The 25,695-nt window shown below is 40.8% G+C and overlaps 1 long non-coding RNA gene across 2 annotated transcripts; it reads left to right on the top strand.

The window, feature by feature from the left end:
* The first annotated feature begins 295 nt into the window (after window positions 1-295).
* Window positions 296-18,540, top strand: LOC141737846 (uncharacterized). Of its 2 annotated transcripts, XR_012585246.1 has the most exons (5): window positions 627-985; window positions 5,812-5,895; window positions 7,402-7,505; window positions 16,667-16,821; window positions 17,751-18,540. It is a non-coding gene; the product is annotated as an uncharacterized LOC141737846 (long non-coding RNA). The 2 variants fall into 2 exon arrangements; XR_012585247.1 differs by lacking the exon at window positions 5,812-5,895 and having other exon boundaries at window positions 296-985.
* The last annotated feature ends 7,155 nt before the right edge of the window (window positions 18,541-25,695 follow it).

The following is a 25,695-nucleotide window of genomic DNA, read 5'->3' as shown; positions in this document are numbered from 1 at the left end:
GTGAGGAAAAAAGGTCAACTGATCTTACATGTATACACATACATATGCATATATATATATACATGTATATATATATACACACACACACCCCAGACTGATTTGTTTAAAAAAAGCTCCAACATATGGAAAATGGAAGATGTTGTCTTTATGGAGCTACCAGAGGAATTTGCATTGCATGGCTCCTCAGCCATGCTGTCTGCTGACAGAACATTCCTTTCATCTTGGTCAGCTTCTGAGAATCAGGTGCCACAGTCTGCTTTGTCAGTGCTGCTTAATGCCTTCTACCGCCTTACAAGTGTATGGAGATCATTTACACCAATTCAGTAAAATAGTAGGTTAGAGCCTTCACAGTTATATTTAAAGGCTTTCTAAAGCCCGTAGTAACTGTAATTGGTGGGCATGTTACCTGAATGTAAACTGATAATCATATTTCTCTGAGCCTTGAAGCTTTTGCTTTACTCCATATATAATGTAGCAGTGGTAAATATTTCAAAATTTAAAGCTGTGATAGCATATTTGCAAGTCCTGCATGCCCTGAAGTCTGTTAAACTCAGGGCTGGAGGCTCTACGTAGGAAGTCAGTCAGTCCCTGTCTCCCCCCTCTTCTATTTTTAATTGAAAAATTATGACTCAAAGCAGAGTCGAAAGATTCAAATTGTAGTTCTTTTACTAGAAAGAAGCTCGTACTATTTATGACTTTTAAATCTTTCTTTAAAACACAAGAAAAGACTTCAGCTAAGTGCTTGTATATAGTACAGCTGTAAATTCTTGTTTATCTGCTCTGCTGCAGTTTGTGTGTCTGCGTTTCTCCTCTTGTTGTGATTACTGAAGAATGCTTTTTTCTTTATTTTTGAGAGCTCTACAGTGCTGGCATTTATCAAGAGAAGACACACAGCACAGCCTTGCATAAATAATGGCACCGGGCCAAGTACAGCTGAGGTGGTTGCCAGCACAACTCCATTGAAGTCAAAGGAATTGCACCATGGGTGAGTTTGGCCATTGGCTCGGCTTATGTAGAGCTTTAACATGACAATTTTCAGTAATGCATCAGCTGTTTAAGGTAGTCAAGTCTGGTTTAGCTTCTTCATTGAATACTGTGTTTGAGCTGTTTCAAATAAAAGACTGAACTTCCACTCAATGGAGTGAATGGAGTTTTTGTTAGAGGACTACTTTTGCACTTTCTGGTCTCACTTAACCTGCCGTGAGTGCTAAATAACTCGATTTCCTGAAATGGCATGACAGTAGTACTGGGGTGCAGTGAATTCCGGGCAAGAAGCACCGTACTGAATATTTTGTGGGGTTTGTGTTCTGCTCTTGTACTTAACTATATGGCATTTTAAGTGATAAGATGGTGCCTGTTACCTGAATGCAAGCATTCTACTGACCATCATTAGAAATCTGCAACCACCACAGATTTTTAATGGTGCCCGTTTTAGTTCGTCTTGTTAGCTGTCATATGCATCCACTTGTAATCAGCCTCCTAAATAAAAAAAAAAAAAAAAAACAACAAATGAGTAAGCAACTTATATTGTGCAAGCACGGGATAAACTGTGCTAAGCATTTAGGAGTAGGCAGGTCAGTAAGTTTATAATAGACCTAATTTACTAAAAATCCAGAGGTTTATCAAAGGAAGCCAAAAGAGATTTGGATGTTACATTTTGGAGGGTATGAAAGAATGGCAAACTGATCCAGACGTTGCATTCCTATCGCTAAGAACTGCTGAGTAAGTGTCTCAGCATTAAGTATAGGTGCCTGTCGCTTGAAATTCATTACAATTTAGGCCTGTGTTTAATCAATCATTGCTAGCCCATGACTGTATCGCGTATTTTTCAATAGTAGGTATTTTCCTTAAAATTAGGCATCAGTGTCACTTATCGAAGTGAGAAATTGTGGCATATGCTTAAAGTAAGTGGCCACACAGATATGTCTCGGGACTTGAAGAAGTTAAGTGCCCACAAAAAACGCCAAAATGCTAGTGAGTAAATGTGAAGGATCCCAATGATAATTTGTTTTGTTTTGTTTTAAAATATCAGATTTTATGCCGATATTTCCATTCTTTGTTGGGGGAGTGGAGAGACAGAACTCAGTTATGATGTTGAGTAAAAACAATTTGTAGAAAACATTGAGTGAAGAGACAACTGGAAAGCAATCCAATGGACAGTTCAAGTTTGTGCAACTTTGTGCGATATTTTACATTTCATAAACTAACTTTGCCTCCTCAATTGGTGAAAAAAACCCTCTTGGAAATAAGGTGTCATTCCAAACAATAAATCCATTTGCAAGTTTGTTAAGGTCCATCCCAAATTTGTATTTCAACGACTGCAAATTTTAAGTAAAGCATTCTTGATTATCAGTAGGCAAGAGTTATATGTTATCTTGAAGCAGAATATCTACCCCTGAAGTGGAGATGTAGCTAGCTCTTGTAGTCTAGCTAATCTAGTGATTTCAGCTCTCAATCATTTGGGTTTAATAGATAGCTCTAGAAGAAATGCACCTGATGATAGCATTGGAGAATTTGAGGGATAAGTTTGAAGAAAAAGATTTACCTCTTCCACATAAACAACAACAAAAAATTAATTGCCAGAACTATGTTTTTTAAAAAAGATGCCATTAAATAAGAAATATTTGTTTGATTTATTTTTTTAATAGTATAACGAATATGTTGGACATAGATTTTTGAAAAAAACAACCAAACCAAACAATCACCAAACCCAGAACCTGCATATCCTTTTATGAAGAGGGGAGTAAAAAAAGTAACAAAACAGATGTATTATTCTAACAACACGGATAAGGAAAGCATTAAGGATGAGTCCTGGGGAAAATGCATCTCTGTCTCTGTTCATTTCTGTGAATCAAGTTGCCTTCACACTGTATACTTCCACGCTACAAAAAAAAGGTCCGTGCGGCAGCCCCCAGTGTTATTCTGTTGTACAGGCTGTCTGTCCTATGGGCGTGAGCTTCCAGAGTCTCCTACCAGTATATGTCTATATTCAGCTTTCTTGTAAGCCATAGCCTGGGGCTATTATTTGCTCTCACATACAATTTGTTCCATTAGCTACTGTTAGCCAAACAAATCAGATTGCTGGAGAAACGCAATGGGATCTGTAATTGTCTCTTCCTTAGAGGCATGTTTCACTGCAAGCAGTCAGTGTGTAAAGTGTTTTTTACACTTGGCTCCCAGATCTTCAGAGATTACGTGCTAGGGACAGCGGAGATGCCTGTTAACCGCGGTGGCCTTAGCCTTGACTCTGTCAGGTGCAAAACCCAGCACTAGATAGATGACTAAGCAGAAATGCACCATGTTCTGCAGTGACAATTTTTAATTAGGTTTACCAACTTACTTATTAATTTCCGAGTAATAGAAAATATTTCACTGGAAAATGAACCCTGCCTTTATTAAAGGGCAAATTACAGAAAAATAAACTATGTGAACTGTATATAAACTCTGTCAGAAACTGTAGCAGGTAAGATCGCTGAAAAGGAGAAACACCCCGGAGAAACTAGGTGGTCCTTTCTTTGCCTAAAGCTACTAGTGCCAATCTACAAAGCTAAACACACATTTCACAGCTTGTTGCTTCTTGAATACATTCAACTGAGTTCATTTTGTGTGCCAAGTACTTGTTCAGAATACACTGAACGTAACATCCAGTTTTTCTGCCAAAATGGCCTCTGTCAAGCCTCCCTCCTGCATTTAGCCAGCTACAAAAGCTGTTCCTTGCTAGAGAATTCCAGTACCTTTGGTGTTTTCCCTGAATTATTATAGTAAGAGCACTTCTTTCATTGCTTTGTAATGTGAATGTTCAGTTCCTCAGTTTTCCAGGGGGGACAAGGAGGCTGTTGCTGCCTTGGCAAACAGAAGACTTGCAGAAGATGCACTGGCTAATACTTTGCTTGCCTTCTGTTGCCTCTCTTCTTTAATATACTCAGGTTCGTGTCAAATGATTCATTAAAGCACGTCCTGAAAATCTTCCCAGGGAAAAGAGGAGCTTCATTCTGTTCGTGTTACATGTGCTGCCTTAGAGCAGCTTCCCTCTCGGGCTAGCCTGCACCTGCCTGTCTGTCATCTCCCTGGACAGTCTGGAATTATACTTGCAAATAGAATTGTCAGCTTTTGTAGGGATTTGAACACAGTGACATGCATGCTAATTCTCGTGTTGCTTCTCAGCCTCAGGCTAAATAATATTAATTTTCCTTGAGTTGTTTCAGAGGAACATTCTGTACAGGGCATAAAATTGGATTTGGTCACTCAGGGTTAAAACACTGAACACCTTTATTAATAACTTGCCAGAGTGAGGTTACAGTGTGCAACAGGAAACACATTTTGGGGGTTCTGGAATAAATGAGAAAATGATGTAGCACAGATAAGCCCTGTAAAACAAAGCCTCCGACTAGATCAGGGCCCTACAATTATATTAACTGTTTCATTGCAAATGTGAGTCAAGTATATGTTTTGGCAGCAGCGAGCAATCTGAAATCATATGATCGTCCCTGCCCAAGCTGTATTTCTGAAGTCTCTTCTTATTTAGATGCCTAGCTACAAAACTAAAACAGCAATGCACTGGCCTTCAAGTCACGAGCAGTTCCCATTAGTCAATTTAAAAAAAAATAAATCAAGTCTTGGCCTACATTCCTATAGTGTGGTAGTCTGCTACAAGAAGAAACCTTAAAGTTTCCATTCCCTTATCTCTGTGCATTTTAGTTTCGTTTTTCCTGACGAACTGTGGAACTTGGGGCTGAGCCTTTCCCCTGAACGTACGTACGTGTGTGTGGGCAGGAGGAGAAGGGACTTGGTCCCACGATACAGCATTGCCACCTAGACAGCTACCCTGGACACAGAGCTGTTGTGCTCGCGTGGATGGCTGAATGCATCCGTCTGGCTCTGGCGGGCCCAGGAGGAAGGTGATAGTCCAATTGTGCACTGCTGCTGAGCTCAGAGGCTCTTCTGAAGAAACAGAGTCATTCTCACCTCCAGCAGACACTCCTCTTCCTTCATTATGCTGGCACTAATGGTGGCCTGGCTCTTGGGAAGATAGTTTAACGAGTTAAAGCAGCAGAAAATTAACCCTAATGAAAAGAAACTAAATAGCCTTCTGTTTAATATGTCTTTGAGTCGCTGCAAGAAAAGTAAGGCATCCTATCTCAAGGAGAGGTTGTAGTTAAATCTTCTCAGCTGTATTGTAAAAACTAGTTATTAAGTAATTTGAGAGACACTTGTGGAGGTTGTGACTAGCGGGGTCAAATTTACTGGATTCCCAGTCTATAAACATTGTAAAGAAAGCATTGAGAGAGGCACAATGGGCACTGCTTTGGCTGCTAGTAGATGCCTTGTCAGGGGTTTCAAGTCTGGGTGATGCAAGCAAGACAAATTTTGTTTTATCAGCAATGTGTAGGTGACTAGCCGTGCTATAACTGGTTGTCACTTTTCTGCATGTTGCTCTCTCCTGCTTTATGAGGATTTTTAATTTCTCCAACTATTTCCCCTCCCTTGTCCCTGAAGTCAAGGCACGCTGTCACACTTGAACGATGATTTCCAGAGCATCTTTTCAGAAATAAGGTTTGGTTAGAACAGCCCTAAAAACTCCCTGTGATGCTTGTAAGCAAGAGTCCTGCATCTTGACGGCTTTGTATTTCTGTTATGACTTGGACATGGTTTAATGCTGAAGCTATAACGAGCCAGATTACAGACTGTGGAGGAATGGTACACATTACTTTCTAATGTATAAAAGCAGTGCTACAGAAGGACATCAAGCTCCAAGTTTGCCTGCTTTCCCCCAGCTGTATCAGTTGGACTAATAGGATGTTTTCTTTACAGTGAGACTCTCCACTGTTTTTGCAAAGAGTTTTACCATAACCTTTTCAAGAGCTGGTGAACTGATAAACAAAGACCTTGTTTATGGTAAGTCAGGCAAATTTACTGATGTGTAGATTTAGAGAGCAGTTCTGCTTCAAAGAACTTCCTTTGTCTTCATATTTAAAATCCAGAAAAACCTTTTCACAAATAAAACAAGTCAACATCAGACTTGCCCATAATTCTAATTTAGGCTATTCCATGAAAATATTGTCAGAGGCATTCAACTAAAAGGAGGAAGGAGAGGATATCGCATGCTCAGGCATCCATCTTTGCATATACAGAAGGAGGGAGTCACCTCCTTGCCAGATGAACTGTCTTGAAGGTTATACAGCCTTCTGTGAGCATCAGAGTTGCTTACTACCTTGGAATAGAAGAGAAGTTAATCAGTTTTTTAAGATGCGTACTCAGAGGATTTTTTTTTTTTCTCCTTCAGAAAAGGCTCAATGAGTTAATTAGAGAACGCCAGGAATTAAAACAGTGTGAGGGGCTCGCTGCTGTTTGTCTGAAACAATGAAATCAGTTAAGCCACTAAAAATCTAATCAGAGTTACAGAGACCTTAAGGCCTTTCCCACACTGGGAATACAGTTGTAGTAGCTCAGCCTACGACAGAACAACGCTGTTTCTGGCTCAGCTCTGCTGGTTGCCCCAACCACCATGTATGGAGATTTTGTCTGAGCTGTTTTGCAGATGCATTTTGAAACACTGATACTGGTCTCAACCATGGGCATGCGGGCCTTGTGTCACACAAGTGGTATGCACAGCCATACTAGTTTCCTCATCTGTAGCTTTTGTCCCCTCTGGATTTTTCTTTCTTCTCTGTAGGCTGCAAAAAGCGCAGGCGATCACTCGTGCATGATAACAGCACTGTGGAAGATTTTTTTCCTAGCTGAATTTTATGTGTATTTGGGTTATTAACATTTTATTGCATGTATGTAACGCATACACATATATGTCTGTATTTGTATACACACACACCCGCACACACAGAAGACACATGCAAAAGTTGCTAGCAGTATGAAAACTTGAACTTTTCTTTCTTTTGTTCTTTGTGTATATAAACAGTAATTTACATTGGAAATTACATCACTGTAGTATTCTTTACCAGAGCACCTGACATCAGTTTTTGATTGGGTGTGGAAACTATTGCCCCATATTATTTTCATTCTTACATTAAATTTCCACCTCCCACAGTTAAATGGTTCCAAGAGACTCTGGTTGCCACCATCTTCTGCAATGCAACTTTGTCTGATGGCAGGTATTATTCATGTGTTCATCAGCATTGTCAGCTCAGTCTTTGGATTTCAGAGCTTACTACTAATTAAAAAGTGTGTACGTTAATACAGATACACTCATGTTACCATGTCTTTTCTCTTTTATGTGGTTTGTTTCTTCAGGTGTTTCCTTCTGCCCCATATTGCCCTGTCCCTTCAAGAGTACAAAAGCATGTGTGTTTGAAAGAATGGATGAAGGAGCACATAATGAGTCATGGAGAAATAAAGGCCACTGTTCTGACATGTATGCTTTTTTTTTTTTTTTTGACATGTTATCAGATTTTCTTGATGTCATTACTTGTTCCTTGCAATGGAGATGTCAACTGACTCCTTAATGAGGCTTTGAATGACAGTCAACATCTCTGCATCCAAAGTCAACGGATGTAAGTATTTACACTATTTGAATCAATATTAAGTAGATCAGGAAGTAACTTGGGGTGGAGAAAGGTATTCTCTCCCTCTTACACACACACATATACACGCGCACAGAATTAATCTCATTTTATCTGGGGACCTAGAATTATGTTTATGTTTGGATCTTCTTACTCTTCTTACTCTTTCCTACAAAGTACTCATTTCACCATTCTTAAGAACAGATAACAGAGGCTGGATTGTTGTGACTTGCCTGTGTGTCAGTCAGTGGTGATCTCTGAACATGGGAAATGTCATGATGGATTTTACTCTGAAAGCTAATTACAGATAACAGAAGCACTTGGAGATTTTTCTATTTGCTAGAGCAAGAGTAAGCTTGTGACAAAACTGAGCATTTTGTTTCTTCCCCTCCTCTTTCTTTCTTCTTCTTTCCCCATCTCCCAATGAATTTCCCCAAGACAAGAAACTGTCTTTCGCATCAGTTATTGAATACAGGCCAGTGTTGGTGTTATGCTTTGTGACTTGCTTGTGACAATTTTCAGCATACTTAAAACATAAAACAGGTTTCCCTGAACGGTATTAGCTCTGCCACCTCCAGCAGTGTCAATAAATGGAAGCAAACAAGAAACTCAACAATGCTTTTTTGCCCACTGATTCCCATTTCAGGTAGTCAGATATTGTAAACTTGACTGAAAGCAAAACACTTTATCGAGGTTGTCTGTCTTTCAGCCACTGATTAATACACCGTCTTCACTGTCAAAGGGGGAGGGAACTGATAAGATTGTCACACACTGACCAACTCCCTTATTTCTAGCCCAAGAAAGTGGGTTTTCCTGTGATCTAGGCTGGAACAGAGAAGGGTCAAACAGGTCACTGTCTTCTTGGGGCAAAAGCTAGTGTTTGCAGAAGGCTCAGATTATTTGGCCATGATTGCTGTGGTGTTGGAAGGTTAAGATTGGTCTCCAGGGAAACCATTTCCCTAGTAGATTTTAACCTGGGCAGCTGGAAATCAACTGTTGTGTGGTCACTTTGACCTAATAACTCTACTGGGCTTTCAGACACTTTTAAGAATGATGCTTATTCCATATTTAATGGCGTTTTTTGTTTTGTATGGAGGATAGAGATTTTGATTACAAGAAAATTGAACAAGAGCAAAAAAGAAACTACATCATTCAACCTTTTCTGAGCAAGAGATTTTTAAAGAGTAAACAAGTAAATTTTAAATAGGCAGAGAGCACCCTCCTGAAGCAGTAGCAGCTACCTTAGAAAACAGAGGTGCTAGACCCAGGAGAGAGTGAAAACTCCCTTGTGCTCAGAGGGCAGATGATTTACCAATGGGATAGAATATAGCATGGGCAGGTTATCCTTTCAATGAAAAACTTTTTCCCGGAAATGGGGGCAAATGTGGAAGAGAAGGAAATAAACCCCTCTTGTCTTAGAGAGGTAGCTTCCCAGGATCAAATGTGCCTCTGCATGAAACTTTGCATGTGGTTATGAAACAGTATTTCTCTTTGACAGGGTGCAGATGAACTCAGCAGCTCATTTGTGAGCATGTCAGAGCTTTATAATATGCTTTATGTGCTTCTCAATACGATTACGTATTTCGTGTGTCTATATATGTGTCTATACGTGGAAGTATCAAAATCTTATTTTTCTGCTATTGCAGTCAGTATCAGCTGGAGTTTTGTCATTTGCTTTGAGGAAGAGAGGACAAATTCTTATTTGTTACTGGGAAGTGCTTCTTCACATGAGGAGAGATCCTACACAACATTGGGTACTCCTGTGAAGGAAGAAGTGTCCCCCAAATCAGTCAAAGGAAATTGAAAAACTCACTTTGTAGGGTTATGTTTTTTTCTACGTCCCACAGTGGATCTCAGTGTTTTTTCTGCTCTAATATCATGTTACTAAAGGACACGTACGAAATAGCAGGTCAAATTGGAAGACATTTACCATTTAGATCTGAAAAAAGCCTTCAGCTACAATGGGGTCAATGCTTCAGAGTACAAGATGAAACATTTTTATAACAAAACTGAATAGGATTTATCATTTCTTTGTAAAACAAGGGATGGAAGAGGGAATAAAAGAACAAACGTGAGGAAAAAAGAAGCATCAGGAAACCAACAGAGGGCACAGAGACAGAATAGAGAGTGTTGCACAGAAAAATAAATATGCTTCTCTGCCATAAATACACCAGAAATGCCTTAAAAATCCCCCAAAGCAGTTCACCTTTAATGAGAATAGTTGGGGTAGGGAAGCTATGCATGATAAAGCCTGATGGGATGTGTAGAGAAGATCCAAAGACTCAAAAGGTTACTGCATATTTTTAAGCTTGCTATTATTTTTCTTGTTGGCATGGTATTGTTGGAATTTTGATCTGAAATGTCTTATTTTTCCCATTATTTATCTGTTTCTGCTGGAGAGAGTTTTGTTTTACCATTTGTGAGAGGGTTCCTTTAGTGTGGTTTTTTTAATAGCCCAATCTCATTACACTGGTAATGCCATTAAGAGCATCCCTAGCTTTTGGGACTGTCACGTGACTCTTCCTGAGGAGCGGTGCAGAGGAGGCTGAAGGAGGTTGTATACCGAAGCGTGCCATCAATGGGAGTGAAGGAAATAGTCCTGCGTGCCTTGTTCCCTCTCTGCAGGTCTACCAGAGCCAGGCAGGCAAGCTGGAGTGATTCTTTGACCTTTTCTGTGCCTCATCAGTCAAATACTCACTTTAAGGCTAAAATTATTTTTAAACCCTCAGGTAGTAAATGTAACATGTTCACATACTAAACATAACTGAAGGCCATAGTCAGCACCATTATAAAAAACACACCCCTTGATGACCCGTTTTCAAAATGCATAGCCATTGCCTCTAGATTCACCCCAGCACGGGACTGTTAGAATGGTATTTTCCAGAAATCGGTCCAATCTGTTGATAAAAGCCTGGGATGCCGAGTGCTTCCTGAAAGATGTTTCCTGCAGGCAATTGATACTGATGTTAGGGGCAAGATGCTTAAAAATTCATGGCAGATGGCTCACAGAGATGATGGAGAAGATTTATCCTCCAACCGACAACATTTTATTCCTGTTCTTTTGCTGGTGACTTTTGTCATATTGAGCAAGACAGCAAAAGCTAGGGCAGAATGAAATATGATGTCTTTCCCATGAACATTTCAAAACAGACTTGAAAAGTTTTTTGTTTTGAAAATGAATTATTCAGTTTTGCAATGTAAAAGGGAGGGATTTTTTTTCATTTGGATTGGAAATGGGAAGCATTAATTATATTTTTTTTTTTACTTTCCAATGCTGGCTTTTTAGTTACTTGAAAAAATGAGCTGGGGAGTAGCTGTAGTCTTCCTAGAACCTACTGAATTACAACATGCAAATATATATGTGTGTGTGTGAATATGTATGTATGTAGAAGTGTGAATATATGTGGCCATAAGAACTTGCTTCAGAACAACTGAGAATGTCCTCAAGCCCAGCCTCTCTCTTCTGAGAGATTCTGAAGTGTTAGAGAGGGCCTGGATTTATCAGGTGTGATAACTTTGCCTTGCCGTACATCAGGTTTGCCTGTGTATCAGTGCCTCCTGTGACCTTTGATTAAGAAAGTTACAAGAGTTCAGATGGGAAGAAAAGATGTGAGAAGTCAAGTGGATAAATTGGAGAGGGCTCCTGTACACCATGGCACATTAATACTCTCTCACCCAAATATCAAAAGACAGGAACTATAAAAGCAGAACTGTGCAAACAGTCTTTCTGGTGGTATGATTATAGTTCAGTTTAAGCTTTCAGCTGAGAGTAACAATTTTTCCTTCTGAGCTCCCTGGTAACAAAGAACGATTGCCCTCTGTGGAGGGTGAACTTTCCACCTCACCATAAAAGCTGTCGGGGCTTTAATAGATCATGCCAAAAAGTCCTGTCTTTCTGACAGACCTAGCGTAGAGTCCAGAGTGTAAATAACTTCTTTGCTGTTGGCACCATTTTTTTTTTTTTTGCACATTATTAAGATTAAGAAAACTGTTAGGTGCTCTCTCTGTAGTATGGCTTTCCAGGCAAATGCCTGAGTTGTCCCTTCACTCTTTTTCCTCAAGCAACAGTCCCGCGCTGTGGGTGCAGCCACTCCTGTTGCACAGACATAGAGCTAAGGCACCATATGGAGTCACCAGTTTCCACTCATTTCAGGTACCAAATTTGAGGCATTTAGAAAATGAGTTCCCGGAGCGTTTTACTGTTGCATAGTACCATGTTTGTTCAGAGTAGATTCACCTTTAATGTCAGCAGGACTTTGACATCTTTAACAGTTTTAAATGTCAAACCTTGAGGTATCCAGACAGTGAAACACCTCAAATTTAATAACTGCTGATGGAAAGCTATGCTTTAGGCAACTCATCTACCATCACAGAGAAAAGTTAGCAGAGCCATGGTGTTGCAATATAGTAGGGTAAGCCATGACGCTGGCCCTTCTGTTGTCTTGGAGCGCGCCCAAACCGAGACACTATTCAGGAGAGAGTCCTACTCCCAGTGCAACACCGTCTGGAGCAATCTGAGACTGATTCACCCGTTTGTTGACATCTGCATCTTCCTAATTCGGAAACAGACTGAACAAAGTTTAGCTAACCAGGCAATTCCACATAGGATTCTGAAAAACAAAAGGCAAAGAAAAGGCAAATGCCAGTTTACAATGACTTATTCAACTGCGATATACGACTTCACAATGAAATAGAAAATCCAAGTGTGGCTTAAACCAGAAGACAAAAACACTGAGTTTAGGGCTGAAAGGTGTAAAACAAGTAAAATCCACCTGGAATTAATGTGATTCTTTTATATTAATGGCCAAATGATCAAAACAAATGGAAATTTTGCCACTCAAAATAATTGCAAAACTGATCTCTGTGAGAAGCAAAAAAAAACCCTTCAACTGCCTAGGTGTTTAGCACAAATGGTGTGCGAATAAGAACATCAAAAAGAGCTGTGTATCCTTTGCAGTTCAAGTACACAGCAAGCATAATAAAGGTAGGTGGGTTAAGGGTTGCAATTGGATTAGAGAAATGTGAAAAAGGCATGCATTTCTCAGAATTTTTCATTTTTTCACTCGTAGTCTCAGGTTGTTTCACATCGCTTTGATATTTCCTGTGAAATTCAGCTGTTCTCAGGTCAAGAATGCGACTCTCCAAATTTCAGGGAGGATCTTAAGTTTACTGGAGCCTTTAGAGCATGAGTTCACCAGGAAGGTAACTTCCCGGGTGGAATATTTGCCACTGGGTGATTACACTGGGAATGGATTGTGCCCTTATAATGAACAGCTAATTAAAATCCTGACAATAACACACATTGGTCTCTGACAGCCAGCTGACAAACAGACCAATTTCCCTGTCTCTGAATACCAGAAAACAGGTTTTGATCTTGCCTAGAGTGGGAAAGGTGGGTTTCCACAGGTCCCACCCTGTGCCAGAGGTTGGTGTCTCCCCAGCAGGGTCTGTGGCCAAAGTCTGGCATCTCAGCACCAAAGATCTGATGGGAAATGAGGAGCAGGGCTCCGTGCTTGGGTGACTGACGAGTGCTCTTGGGTTTTCTTAGGCCAGTTTTGTTGATGGAGCAGTAAAAAGCAGCATGAGGGAGGAATAACATCTTAAAACAGCACAGCGAATGGGGGGAGGGAGGACAGTGAAGATCTGCTCATGGCGTGGCCCATCAGCATCAGGAGAGTGAACAGAGGGAGCAGTAAAGGAAAAAGTATCTGACCCGAGCCTTTTGTGGCTAACTAGGATATGTACAAATGTTGAGAAAACGTTTTAATAAAAACTCAAAGTTTTTGAAAACTTCAGGAGAATTTTTTTAATACATTGTTAAAGCTTAAGCTATTTTCTATTTTGGGCTAGACAGGTTATTAAACTTCCATTTTCTATTTCTGAAGAAGAGAAATTCCCTAACTGATTATGAAAGTGTACCCCAGAAGCAGACTGTGAGGCGCTGTCTCCACATATAAGGCAATAATTTAAGATGCTAGTTTTACGTTCCCTTAGCACTTGGGAGCATTAAAACGTGCAATAATATAAAGGCTTATCAATGAAAAAAACTAGTCTGTACTCAGTTTCGTGGACCAATACTGCCCAAGTTTGCAAGCCTTGTATGTACATTGTGTGCAATGTCTCTTCATCCGAGTCTAGTGTGAGGAGTTTTGAATGCAGCTTTTGGGCAATCCCAAGCATCCAGAGGAAGTTGAAGTGTTTGTAGGTTCCTAATTTGAGGGAAACTGGAAAAACAGGGAAGGGCTTTGTAGTTTTTATAAGTGGTGGCCACACATGCAGCTTAATAATTCTCAGCCTTCCAGAAAATGCCTTGTCATCTCTAGATATATTAGGAATTAACAATTCCTAAAATTAAGTCTCTTTTTATTTCTTTTTAATTTATTTTGGATTTCTACTTCACTACTTCTACTTCACTAGTAAGCACAGCTGCGAAACTCTCCTTGACTGCTACTTCCCCAGCAGACTTGGAACTGCTTTGCGAGATCTGAAGGAAAGCTTTCTGGTTTTAGCGAGCCAAGTCTTTGTCTTCCTTTCAGTGATGTGTTTCCCTGGGATACCAGTCTGTTTTAAGACTTTTCGGGAAGTGAAGCAATTAAGGGACATTATAATAAAGAGGAAAAAAAGCAAAAAAACAAACTGCCTTTTAACTCTATGCTCCATTAAGCTTCTGGCAAATACATGTTTGTGGCCAGCGTCCCCTTGCTGCCATTTTTCTTCCCATGCACGGACACGTGCGATTGTAGGCTGCAAAGTGCTACACTCCACAGCCCGTATGATTTTCACAGACTGTCATGATCTGTGGTTCTTCTGACTGCCGTAGGTAGTCAGTGAAAGTGAAAATTAGTCTGTGACAATGCAAATTAATGGTATTCTAAAATATAAGACTGACCTGTTGGGAGTTGAAATTAAATAATAGGAAGGCCAGAAAAGGTCAGGAAATAGTAGGAAGGACTGGAAAGATTAGGAAGGGGTCTAAAGATGAACCCGTTAATAGACCCAAGGGCCCATTAATCTCAGTGGAGCTGTGGGTCAAGGCAGGATTGCTCCCTTTCAGCTAGCTTAGAAGTCATGTAAAAAACGCTTATTTGAAATGCCTTCTGTAAGCCTGGAGACCGAGGGCTACGCTGGGGCAAGGGGAGTCCAAATAGGATGAGAAGTTTTTTTGGACATCTGATTTACAGGAAGAGAGATACTTTAAAGCAGGCACCAAGCAGGCCTGAAACATTCATTTTGCATATGGTTTTGTTAGTTTTAATAGATACTTCTGGAAGGAAAATGCCAAGAGGACAAAGGGACAGGAGAAATAGCTGGCCAGATTGGCTAGCAGAGGAAGGAGGAGCAGAGCGTGAAGGGCAGCCAGCAGCAAGGGGTAGGATGGGAGTGGAAGGGATGGGGAGCAGCTCACCTGCAGGGCTAGCAGCACCTGGAGCTGCGCCGTGCTGCCTAGCAATTCCTGCCAGCTCTGCCAGGGAGGAGGGTTTCACTGTGGCATGCTGTCACTGGGGGAGAAGATGAGCGACCTCCTCCTGCCTCAGCAGTTGTTTCACCAGGAGAAAAAAAAAAAAAAAAAAGTCTAGAAATAATTTTGAGGATTAAGACTGCAACTTGGTCATATGCCTTGCTTGAATTTTTCCGCTTCTCATAAAATCCTGATTCTTGCGTATAAGTTGATTGATGCCTGCACGCGGTAAAAAATGAGCTAATTAAGCAGCAGAAAGCTCCATGTAATTTTCATCTGTTTCTGGGTGAGGCTGGGGCTGGTGTTTTATAGTGAGCCCTTTCCATTCAAACGTAGTCCTTGACGCTGTAGTTAATTCCTGGCAGAACAGCTTCACTCGTATCCTAAAAGTAGTTGGCAAGTTACATAGCAAGCTAACAGGAGTGCCAGGCCCCAAGGCTCTGTACTATCAAACTTACTTGCACTGTGTAGAAATGTAACTGGTTAGAGGAGAAATATCTCATTGAGCCTTCACCAAAAGCCTCTGTAGGCTTCCTGCAGTGACCCTCGCTGAGCAGGTACGGATCTGAGCTGACGTTGTTTCTTAGTTTGGACTAGTTTTTAGATTTCTTCTGGTAATCACATTCATCCTGCTGGGTAAACTGAGGCATAAATCTGGGAAAACCTTTTACACAAGAGGTCATTTTCTCCCCATTAGAGAAGATTAGTTTAGAGTATGTCATGTTCTCCCAGCAGGTGCTGTCAGAGGGCGATGTCTGCATCTTCACAGGAGGCACAAAATGCAGTGTTAGACCACAGCTACCTGAAAGCTTAGGCTAAGGAAAGGGAAAATAATAACAAAGCACCTTTTTGGAAGCTGCTTTGGCACTTGCTGTAAAGCAAAGAACAGCCCTGTCCTGCAGAGCTGACATTTGAGGGGGATGTTTATTTATTGGTTTGGTTTGTTGGTTTTTATTTTTTTTTTTTTAATGGTCAGAAAATGTCATGTTCTGCCCCGGTGGTGGGTTTTCTACCTACCCACCAACTGCCACAGCACCTGCTCCCTGCCCTGCCTACCTGCTTCTGTCCTCTCATGCCGAGAGCTCTCATTGTCAAAAACGTTTGGATATCTAGCTTGAATTATCTTTTAAAGTGGCCTACAATTTAGGATGCTCTTAGAATGGCAGACCTTTTCAATTTGGCAGGACACCGGTACCACCTGGGATGGAATTGTCTCCCCCCAGCTCCAGCACCTTGCTTGAAACTCTGCACCCAAATCTCTCTTACCCTTTTGCCATGGTTCTCCGTATTTCAACATGCAGCAGTGCCCCTTAAGCCGTGTATCAGCTAGGCAGAAATTTCTTCCTGAGGCTGTGTTTGGGGGCATAATAACGTGGCTTGGGAAGGCCCTCTTATTTCTTTGTTGTCCAAGACAACGTGGTGAATCTGAAGCACTCTGTAGTGCGAGTCATGCTTCACTTAAAAGGAAGAGCAACTTGAGAGTAAAAATAACATTGGAAAGAGAGAAACGGGTAGGAAACATCCACAGTAAGCACGCATCCTGTCTGTCCACCGCAGTCGATGCTACTGTTGCCTCCACTTCCCTGGGGCATTTTCTGCCTACCAGTAATGCAAAAGCTGCCAATGTTGACGACTGCTGTTGTGTTAAACATAGACAATGTGTGTGGCTAATAAGACCTTGTTTTCCTGCCAGCTCAACAACATGTACATGTACCAAGTTCACGGCCATTCGTTTGCTAGCACCGAGCGGGTTTGGACATGGGGCCGCACACCTTCTGACACATGTCTCAGAAGCACGTATATGATCCTTGAAATGCCAGAGAGAGGGGCGGCAGAACAAATAGCAAGGTGAGTTTCATTAGCGCACACAGTACTACTGCAATGCTAATGCCTTCGTGTGCAGAGTCGGTATTCTGATTTCAGCAGTAGCTAAAAATGTATTTTTGCTTGTTTCATTTATTTTATGCTTTTATGTTTCATTTAGGCTTATGCTTTTTTTATTTTATTTCACACTGGGAAATATTGCAATGCTTACAAGACTGCATGGCTAATAAATAAGCATCATAAAAATTAAGTGAAAAATATTGGTGTCTTTTGTGGGTTTATTTGGTTTTTATTAGCAATGCTAGCTGAAGTGCAGTCGTTAAGATGCATACATGCATATGTTGAATATAAACCAGGTGTGTGGGACAGGACTTTGGAAAGCACTTGGCATTTGTCCAATTGTTTGCATTAATGTGAATGGCAAAGCTTTTGACTTCCACGGGAGCAGAGTTTGGCTGCTGTTAGGTGCTTTTTTTAATCCTTTAAAAGAGAATGGAACCAATTTCATGCTAGCTGTTCTCAAATGCATCAAAATGGCTAGTCTTTAGGGCCTTTTCAGTCCCTGACCTCTTTGCTGAGAGCACCAATTTCTGCCAGGCATTTATGTGCCTGCCCGTCCCTTTGGAACTGCTTTGAAACCACCAATATATTAACAGAGACTTGAGAAAAATCTTCATTATTTTACAGAACCTTACATTTAATAAGTGTCTTGCTGTACAGAAAAACAAGGCTCTTGTTCTGAAGAGCTCACAGCCTAAGCAGATGCAATGGCAGCAAGCGGAGATGACTAAGTAAAATGCGGAAGCTAAGTGACAAAGGAGGGAAGTGGGATAGCAGTGATTTACTAAGACAATTGGTGAAAATGTGCCCCTTTCAGATTAGTCTTGACAAGCAAATGAAAAAAACCCTATAGCTACATCCACAGTTGACATCCTTCATGGACTGCTTTTCAGGAGATTAATGGAGAAGAAGTCACGGCAGCAAGGAACAGCTGAGGAGAGAGGGATGAGGAAGGGTAAAGGCAAGAGTGTTTGCAGGACAGGTAAGTTGAGCACCATCAGCAGAGGGGAGGATAATCAAGGGACAGTGCATGGAAGCAAGAAAAGGGGCAGTCACACAGAACTCCGGGGTGAAGAGGCTGATGCTGCAAAACCTGATGTACTGAAAGCGGGTGGACTGATTTTGACCCAGTTATCTTCACTGTAGATATTTCTACTATAGCAGTATTTGTTGTCTGGTTTTACAATTCTCCAGAGCGGGGGTTGCTGTCACCAGATAGCTAGTACAGGCGAGGTCAAAAAGTGTTCCTGGGGAAGATCTGCTTGTGACTGTTGCTTTTACTGCAACAAATGAGCGCTTTCTAAAATGGCTTTTCCGGTATCTAGATATTGATGTGACCCGTTGATATCTGACTATCCTTTGCCCTGTGAGATTATGTCACTGATATCACTGACGTGTTTTTACTAAATATCACCCCACCCAGGGGCTGTGGCTGAGGAGCCAAAGCTGTCTGAGCCGGCACCTGTCAACCACGAAATTCATTCCCCTAGCCTCAGAAAAGCACAAATTAGAAAATATAGTGCGTGGCTTATGGCTCCCAGCCCTTGCCTGAATATTAAGAACTAGTCATTTAGAGAGCTGTGAGTAGTTTCAGATTTGCCTTTGTTTTGCTGGCACAATCTTTTCTGCAAGAGTACCTGCACGCTTCATAACTTGCATATTCTCAGGGCACTTTTCTTTAGCAAAAAAAAAATAAAAATAAAAAGACAACTTGTTACCATTACACAGATGAGAAATTAATGTACACAAACCCCCCAGCAGTTTGCCCAGGTTCACGTAAGAAATCTGCGACTGAGTATTACATTGAAAACACATTGCTCTAAGTGCAGTGACCTGATATGGAAGGCAGTTTAATTTAAAGAGGTCTATGTAAAGTATCTTCTTGCAAACTACTGTATTGATTGTTACCAGACTCCGCTCAGGTGCTTGTAAAGCTGAATTTTTGGATTTGGGTAGGCCAGAACAGTAGAATTACTTATTTTGTGCATTCAGATTTGCTAAGACGCTAATTTCAGCTCTTCTTGGTTTTTCAGTGCAAAATACTATCATGATGGAGACGGGAAAAGAGACTTAAAGCTTTTGATGCACTCTAGGGGAGCACTGTATACACTTTGCTGCCTAAAAATGCTGGTTTTGCATCACAATTTATCACTAAAATCTCCAGTCTCCTATTAAAAGTTGTCAGTGTAGAATCAGATAATGATTACGATTCCTTATGTTTGCTGGTCTGGCATCTAGAAATCTTTAATTTGAATAAAAATTTTGCCAAACTGAATTTTTAAGGAGGTAAAATTCACAGTTTGTGACTAACATTATGACAACTCATTTTTTTAACCTTCTGCTCAATTATTCTTTTAAGTTTTTTTCTTCTTTTTTTAGATCCCTCTGTTTGCCATAAAATTTTCTCAAGAGCTTCAGTTTGTGAGCAGGCGTTCTATTAAATATGACATTGGATTCAAGAAGATATAGTTGCACTTTAAGCAGAATTTTTCTGCCTTCTCTGAAGTTCTAAACTGTATGGGCTGTGGCGTTTTAAACACCAATCGTGGCTGGCTCGGTGGTTTAAGCCAATGTTTACCCGGCAGGTATTCCTTACCCATGACTGAGACAGGGGAGGAGTCCCCAGGTATAACACTGAAGCTGAATTATCTTTAGCCTTACGGCACTCTTCTTCAGTACAAAAGCTAATCTATTTTATTAATGAAACATAGGAGGGTATAGAGACTCTTAGAGTGGATATTGGGCCAGAGAGGAAGACAAATTTTAGAACTCTGAAATTATTCTTAAACAGACTGTTTGCATGGATTTGGAAGGGAGGAAAGGGTGTGGCTTGATCTACTAAAAGTTATATTTCAATAATCTTTGATACTTTCAGTTCAGTTTCCACCACTTTATTTTCACTTTTACATTGTCAATGTCTTAATCAGGTTTTAGTTTAGGAATGGAAAATTGGATACATATACTTCTAAGTGAAAAAACGTGCAGATTTTGGAAATATGGTCCCTTGACTACAAAAGTTCCATTTCTGTGAAGTCTATTCATCACAAACTTCCTGAACAGCTCTACTTCCCCTTCCTTCCCATACACATTTAACTGGCCCCAAACGCATTTCAGAGACAAGGAATTTTCCTTGCTGCTTCTTTTAATTTTTCCTTGATGTCTTTCAGCAAAATGAACTCCAACGGAGAGGCAGAAACTGTAGAGTGAGTTTGGAAATTTCTTTAGTTGGTCAGATGTGATACCGGTGTCTGTCTCTGACACAGGGGAGCATTTTGTGGTAGTGACTTGAATGCGCTAGTGTATTCTGAATTTAATAAAGCACCTAGCCAAGCGTTACACACTGTGCAAAACCAGTCCAAACAGTACCAGACTAATCATCTTGAATGCAAAGGAAGAGACCGAGCCAGACCATTATGTACAGCTGCCCGTATCCAGATTTAACAAAGTAGTACCTTCTCCACTCCCATCACAGCAACGTTAGCCCTGGGAAGAGCCATTCCTTTACTGAAAACGTATCAGCACTGCATAAAATCAGTCTGAAAAAAATATGCCCTTATCAGAATAAAGCCTGCTATTATAAATTAAATTTTAATAGGGCCCTCATTTTTTCCAAGCAAACCAGATCAAGCTTTTGCCCTTTTATTATAGCAGTAACTTCAATTATGAGAGCTGTAATTAAAGGCATTTCAGTGGCTCAAATAGTGCTCATGTAGTAGATTATCTAGACCTTTTACTAATGGACTGGGAGCAAAATAACTTCCCAAGGTATTTCTCCTCTCGTCTCCTTCCCAACATGAACCAACTTTGCTCTCAATCAAAGTGGTATTTATGGTGTTTATTAAAGTTTTATTATCATGTATGCCCATACAGGCTGGAATTCCAAGGTCAATATCCATCTCCAGGCAAGGAGAGGAAACAACGGGTGAGTTGTGACTCTGTGAGGTCTTGCCTTTGAAACAGCTTGTACGATTTCACCATTGACTGAATTGGAATTGGTACAAAAGTTTGATACCGTGAAAACTGCTCACTAAGGTACCTCTTATTAGAGAAATGGAGAACCCTGTAACAGCCTATGGACATCAGGCTGGATGTGCTTAATACCATGCCTAGAAAAAACTGACAAAGGGTAGAAGTATTATCTCATTGCTGGACAAGGAATTATGCATGATGGAGGAAAAGTTTCCATTTCCTATATGAGGTTGTGGCCTGATTGTGGCTGATTGCTGATGATTTTTTAAAATAAAAATCTTCATTTATTGCTTTGGATTCTCCTGCTCGATTTCTCAATTAGCTTTGACTCAAAATTTGGTTCTAAGAGACAAAGGGTTTTCCTTCTGTATTCTCTTTCCTCAAATGTAGTCTTTAAGTACTACCATATGACTATTCAGACCATCTCTTTATGAAGAGCAAATCGTGTTGTGTCATCTTAGGCTTTCTTATCCAATTCTCTCCCAAAATAATGCTGATGTCTCGCGTGTTCTCTTCTTGGCTTGCAATAACCTGTCATACTTTTGGAGGAGAATCCCCAGCAAAGCGTCTCAGCAAACAATGCTGCCAGTTCGGTAGCTAATGTGCTTGACACAAATATTTCTGCACTTTCCAAAACTGACAAGAATTATGCGAGTGCTGTAGCAGCAGGCGAAGAATTTCAGGAAAAGCTTGAATTCTGTTTCACTGTTTAAAGATTTGCTTCTGTCATGATTTAGAAGGTCATTTTACTTTCCCTGCAGTGGCAGTAAAAGTGAGATCTCTGCCACAGAAAGGCCTCTCATCTGTCAGGTCTTGGAGTATGCAACACCACAAGTGGAAGATCAAAAATTCCTTGGATAAAGATGCCTCACAGATCCCTGTGTCCTGTCTCTGTAGGTAGTTTGTCAGCTTCCCTTAGCAGCCAATACTCTTTAATGATTAATCTTTCACTAATTCAGAGCCACGCTTTAAAAATTTAAGAGGCATCTTCCAGCTCTGTAGTAGGTTGGCTACAATACAGTTAATGGGAAAAATATTTGGCACTTTAAGAACCTTCAAAGACTCAAGAGAGAAATGGGTTTAATTCTTCCCAAGCCATATTGATTCTTACATCATGCTCAGTTTGGATTGATCTATCTGCAATGAAGGTTTGGCACTAAAGACAATTTTCAAATGTCGGAAAACCGCTGAAAGAAAGAGTGAGAAAATTCACATAGAGAAAAGTGTCATCAGTATTGAAAAACATTGCCTTTCTTTTTTATACTGACTGGGGTTTTTGAGTTTTTTGTAAACTGTTTATCTGTATTTGTTTGGGAAAGCATGTTGCATGAGCCTGCTGGAACTGCTGAGCAGCCGTGGGGAAAGATTCCCAGTTATCACCACCAAGTGAGGATTTCATGGCAGCTGCTGAAAGATCACTTTAATCCATATGCAGAGAAAGTGACTTACTCCCTTTATTAGAGAAATAAACCCTCAATATGTTCTGCTCATGACCTACAGCAATCTGACAGGGCTGGAGCGGTGCATTCCGCTATGGAGGGCTAGAGTAGTTTCTTTCTAAAGGTTGTCTCTTTGGCAACATTGGGTTTACACTGCCAAGTTACTGGGATTTGCAGGCTGCCGTGGCTGCCTTGATATTTCTCTGTGACTCTTTAGGACAAAGGGATTAGTTTTAGTCCTTTGCAAAGGCTTTTCATCTTTTCTCCCTCTCTTTCCCAACACACACTCACAAGATGTGATGGTTTTTTTACGTGCCTACGTAAATAGAGCTGATTGCTGTTAACCTCCTGACATTTCTAAAATGATCATCAAATCTTTGTGTGTATCTGCTTGCAAGAGTGACTAAGTAGGACTTTGGCCTTTCTCCTGAGGAGACCTGTCTTCTGACTGCTTTCAATTAGGAGTGGGATACGTACCACATAAGGATTAGAGGAGAAATTCTTTCATGCGGCAGTGGCTGTGCAAGTGAAACAGGCAGGAAATGTAAACAGCCCGTGAAGAATGCTGAGCAATGGGACAACCAAGGGTAATTTCACGTGGGGGTTGTAGGTGGGTCCAGAAGGACATTTGCGGCCTTGTTGCGTGACTATTTGAAAAGCAAAAGCAAATGAGGGGCAAAGAAAAGCAAAGCGGGGTAGGAAAGAAGTCAGGAGTGGAGTGTGGGACATGCAACAGTTGCTTCAGGTGCAGACATCAGGTGGCGAACCAAGGGCACTGTGCAGAGCATCTGCAGCCAGACGGAGGAAATGGAGAGGGTGGATGTGCAGATGTGCAGACTGAAGGAGCTGATGTGCACCTCGTACTTCAAAGGACCATTTTAGAGCACAGAGCACTGCCATCAGCATCAGGCTCAGGTCGTGTGTGCGCTAATTATGCAAAGTTCCTAGCTGAAAACAATAATAAGTCGAAATCGCAAGCTCTTTGTGTTTTAAACGAATCAACAGCATACTGGCATAAAGCTCTGAAAAAATTGCATCGCTGGTCTAGTTGGGAAAGGTGGGTACAAGTAAGAGCAGAGTAGCTGTTCCATAGCACAGCCTCCTCTGTTCGTGACTTCAGTCTGAGCTTGCAGCAGGCATTTCCAGAAGAGCTGCTGGTGCCCAGCAGACTCTGGTGATGGTATTTAATCATTTGGCTATGCGGTTGTTTGCATCAGAATCTATCAGCGATACAGGATTAGGAAAATAAACAGAGGAAAGGTGGGGGGAAAAACAAGTCTTCATTTCACAGCCTGTCAAGGTTCCCTGGTTTCTCTTCTTTGTTCAGACTGTATGGTAATGAGATTATTTTATTAGCCCAGTGCAACTGTTGAAAATGGGAAGGGTTGTAAAAACTACCTTTGTGTTTCTGGAAAGGGAAATGGGATTTATTCATTAACAAGTTCATCTTTTTATTAGTATTGTATTTTTCCCATCAGAACAATCAGACTTGCTTCTATAACCGAATTCCTTTAAAGGAAAACCCTCCCCAGAAAATTGCGATGGTGATTTTTACGCCTATTCATTAGGATTTATTATTTTCATTTCGTTTTCGGCCGTTGAGGAGACTTGAACGTTGGAGCCGGCCTCCTTCAGCAGATTGCAGCGAAAGCAAGGGGCGGCAGCGGTGTGTGTGCTCCCTCTAGTGAACTCTGCCCGAGGAGATGTGGGCTTAGTTTGGCCGGTGCCTCCTGGGGAGCTCCCAGTGCTTCACCCAAGGTGTTTTCTTTCCACAGGTAAAATTCATAGCATTTTCTGCTGTTCCGCCTGGGGAGCGTGGCACACGCTGAACTCAGCAGCGGTTATATAGGCTGAGTCACTGCTGGAGTAGGGGACTGCGATGGGGTCTTCTGCCCCGGCTACTGGTTTACTGGGCAGGTCAGTTGTGCTCTGCCTTTTCTACACTTGTATACAGTGTTTCTGGAAATCCTTTTCAGTTCAGCTATACAGATCTTTCAGCCTTCTTTCAGCGAACAGCAAGTTTAAGGAGAAGCAGAGCACTGAACTTAAGGTGCTCAGGCAGAAGGAGCTCTTGGTGGAAAATGGCCCCCCTGGAAGAAACTAGTCAAAGGCGGAACACTCTGTCAGAACAACTGTGGACTGATGGCAAATGGCTCACGTGTAACCTACAGCTCTACCCATTTGATCCTACTAACTCTATAGTAATATTTGTTTAATATGTTAACATTGAAGGGGGAGGAAACAGAGAATAGAATGCAAAATCTAGTTTTTACTGTGCTTTTCTGTATTTGAGTGATGTAGAGATAAGCATAGGCTCTTAAGGACACCCTAACATATAAATATCGTGTACCCTGTAAGAATTCAAATGAGAAGTAAAAAAACCCTGCATGCTATCTTTCAGACATGATTCTCTCTCATCATGGTCAATAAGAAGGGTACAAATGAGAAGAAGGGGAAATAAATGTTAGTTTTGTCCCAGTTTATCCTCCAGCCTTAAAAACGTGAAATGTAAAAGCAGAGGATCAAATTATTTGAGAGCTGTGTGCGATTATTCACAGGGCTGGCAATAACAGTGTCTGGGTTTGCAATGGAAGGGTAAGGATTCTGCAGAAATGATTCCTTTCTCCACTTGGACAGAAGGGTACCTTCTGGTTATTCTCATAGCAAATGTCAGTCTTAAATAGGATAGCATGAGAAATGCAGGCATAAGAGGAAAAGGAGTGAAATGTTTGTTTGGAATGTCTTACGAGAGCCCCTGGGAAATCTGGATTTGGATAATTAAATTATGAGTTAAGTCAGGGAAGCAGAACATGACTTTTATTTAAAACACATCAGTGACGAAACTGTTCCATAATGCACACAAATCATTAAAATCCTAATGCCTCTTGAGCTCTGAGCTGGGGGCAAACCAATAGATTGCACTACCTTCCCTGTTGGCTTCTGAAAAGGGCAAAAATTATGTAGCCTGCAGGGGAAACAACAGTCTTGGCAGCTCTGTATCAGCCTACTCAACTTCTGTTCCAAGTGTGGTGAATGGAGAAGGTGTTGACCTCTAGGCACAAATTGTCTGGTCATCATGACGCAATAGAAATATCTGAAGGTGTGCTAACATGCAACTTGTAGCTACTTAAAAAAAAATAACATGAGTTTTCATGCATCTCTGTGTCTTTAACATAGAACTTTTGAACCAGTTTGCAATTTCTGTAAATATAAATATATATATTTATATATATTTATATCCCTATATATATATATTTATATCCCTGTTTAAAGTCTATAGAGGACTTTGAATACGGGCATATTTTCAAATCTGGTTACTGGAGACCAGACAGAACCTTTAATTGTTTTTGGATATTAGAGATTATGAAATTGTGATCACTGGAGTGATTTTATGTTAAGAGAAAACTACATGCCAAGTTCTATTAGTAAT

Source organism: Larus michahellis, chromosome 1 (assembly GCF_964199755.1).
Source record: "Larus michahellis chromosome 1, bLarMic1.1, whole genome shotgun sequence".
NCBI lineage: Eukaryota > Metazoa > Chordata > Aves > Charadriiformes > Laridae > Larus > Larus michahellis.
This window is presented reverse-complemented; position numbering and strand designations above follow the sequence as displayed.